Source organism: Ornithorhynchus anatinus, chromosome 5, assembly GCF_004115215.2.
Source record: "Ornithorhynchus anatinus isolate Pmale09 chromosome 5, mOrnAna1.pri.v4, whole genome shotgun sequence".
In the NCBI taxonomy this organism is placed as follows: domain Eukaryota; kingdom Metazoa; phylum Chordata; class Mammalia; order Monotremata; family Ornithorhynchidae; genus Ornithorhynchus; species Ornithorhynchus anatinus.
In genome coordinates this window covers 56,671,567-56,674,362 of record NC_041732.1, presented here as the reverse complement: position 1 = coordinate 56,674,362, position 2,796 = coordinate 56,671,567, and positions in this window count along the sequence as shown.

Here is a 2,796-nt window from a genome sequence, read left to right as displayed (position 1 = left end):
CCCCTTAGGAGCCGGTTGGTGGACGGGGGTGGAGGAGGAGGTACATGAATGCTTAACTGACGTCAACCCCACATATGGTCATGGGGCTTCCCAGGGTGACAAACAGAGCGTGTGCCTACTCGTGTGCATTTGTGTGTTTGTGCTTTTCAAGACTTACTTCTGGACCCCTTCTATTCTCCTTCTACACCCGCTTCCTCGGAGAACTCATTAGCTCCTATGGCTTCAACTCCCATCTCTGTGTGGATGATTCCCAAATTTACCTCTTCAGCTCTGATCCCTCTCCTCTGCAATCTCGCATTTCCTTCTGTCTTCAGGATGTCTGTACCTGGATGACCCACCCACACCTTTTTTTGTGTTGGGGGGGGGCTTTGTTAAGCACTTAATACGTACCAGGCGCACTCTACTCGCCTCAAGAACCTCCAGTGGTTGCCTATCCACCTCTGCATCAAACAGAAACTCCTTTACCATAGGCTTTAAAGCAGTCGATAAGTTCACACCAACAGACCTCACCTCACTGACCTCCTACTTCAGCCCAGCCCACATACTTTGCTCCTCTAAGGGCAGCTTATTCACAGTGCCCTGATCTCATCTATCTCAAGGCTAATGCCTTTTTCATGCTTTCCCTCTGGGGAAAAACTCCCCCGACCCTCCCCATATAGGACAGACTACCACTCTTCCCACCTTCAAGGCCTTATTAAAATCACATCTTCTTTAAGAGGTCTTTTTTCTAATTAAACTTTCCTTTCCCCTCTCCCTATCCCATCAGTGTCGCCTATGCACTTAGATCGGTACCCTTTAAGCCCTTGATACTCAGCCCTCTCTCAGCCCCACAGTGATGGTAATTAAGTGCTCACTGTGTGCCAGGCGCTGTACTAAGTGCTGGGGTGGATACAAGCAAATCAGGTTGGACACAGTCCTTGGTCCCCTGTGGGGCTCACCATCTCAATCCCCATTTTACAGAGGTGGGAACCGAGGCCCAGAGAAGTGAAGTGACTTGCCCGAGGTCACACAACAGACAAGTGGCAGAGTCAAGGCCTTCTGGCTCCCAGGCCGGTGCTCTATCCCTTACACCATGCTGCTTCTCTCGGTAACTTCTTTATTTATATTAATTCGGTCTCCCCTCTAAACTGTCAGCTCCTGTGGGCAGGGGACACATCTATCAACTCTGTCACACTGTACTCTCCCAAGCGCTTAGTGCAGCGCTCTGCACACAGGAAGCCTGCCAAAAAATACCATTGACTAACTGACTGATTGATGGCTTTTGTGTGTCCATGTGGTTTCTTGTTTCCCCGTGCTGCGAGTGCAGGCTCGCGTGTCTGCATCCATGGGGGGGTCCGTGTGTCCGTGTCCATGTCTGTGGGCGGGTGGGTGGCCAAAGGAGTATTTCCAGGATAGCCGCCGGGCCTTTGTCTTTTGCCCCCGGGGCCGGTGGTTCCAGAGTGTGGGTGGAAGGCTGCGTGAGGCCGGCGGATTCCGGGTGGGACAGTGCGCAAAGCAAGGCGCAGAGCGCAGCGCGCAAAGCAGAGCGCAGCGCGGAGACGCATCCGACCCTTTCAGGGAGCGGAGGAGAGGGAGAGGAGGGAGAGGAGGGACGGAGAGAGGAAGGGAAGGAGGGAGAGAGGGTGGAGGAGAGAGAGGAGGAAGGGAGGGAGAGGAGGGAGAGAGGGTAGAGGAGGGAGAGAAGGTGGAGGAGGGAGAGAAGGTGGAGGAGGGAGAGAAGGAGGGAGAGGAGGAAGGAAGGAGAGGAGGAGAAAGGGAGGGAGATTGGGAGGGAAAGGAGGAAGAAGAGGAGGGAGAAAGGGAGGGAGAGGAGAGAGAGAGGAAGGGAGAGGAGGAAGGAGAGGAGAAAGGAGAGGAGGGAGAAAGGGAGGGAGGAAAGAAGGGTGGAGGAGGGAGAGAAGGGAGGGAGAGGAGGAAAGGGACGGAGAGAGGGGAGGGAGAGGAGAGAGAAAGGGAGGGAGGGGAGAAAGGGGAGGGAAGGGAAAGAAGGGAGAGGAGGGGGGAGGGAGAAAGGGAGGGAGAGAGAGGAGGAAGAGGAGGGAAAGAAGGGAGAGGAAGGAGAGAGGGAGGGAGAGGAGGAAGGGGAGGAGGAGGGAGGGAGGGAGAGGAGGGCAGAAGGACGGCCGGACGGGCGGGGAGTCACATGATTGCGGAGGGAGCCTGGGCCTGAGCCTGAGCCCGGCGAGGAGAAGGAGGAGGAGAAGGAAGGGGAGGAGGAGGAGGAGGAGGAGGAGGAGGAGGAGAGCAGCAGGGGAAGGGAGGGAAGGGGAGAGCGCTGTCCGCTAGCCTTCTCAGCCCTCGGCCTGCCGAGGCCGCAGCCGGAGCGGCCCCCAGGCCCGGCCCCGGCGCGGTGGGCCCTTTAACTCCGGGGGGGAGGGACGGGGAGGGGAGAGGAGAGGAGGGGGCGGGGCGGGGGCGAGGGGCGAGGGGCGGGGGGTCCGGTCCGGCCCGGCCAGGCGGACGGACGGACGGTCGGACTGCCCGAGAGGAGGGGAGCGTCGGGGGTCTCTCCCGCGGCCAATTAGGGGGTGCGGGCGGGCAGCGCGGCGGGTTTCGGGGCTCGGGCGTGGAGGGGCATGAGGGGCCCGAGGAGGGGCCTGTCCGGGCCCCCCCGCGCCAGCCCCTCCCGGCCGTGCCCACCGCTCGTGTCCCGCCAAGGGCCCGGGCCGCGCTGATGGGCGGGCGGGGGGCCCCGGGGCCGCCGGCCGCAGCCCCCGACAGCCTCGCCCACCCAACGGCCGACGGACCGACCCCCGACCCCCGCTGACCCCCGCTGACCCCCGCCCCCTCCGCCCC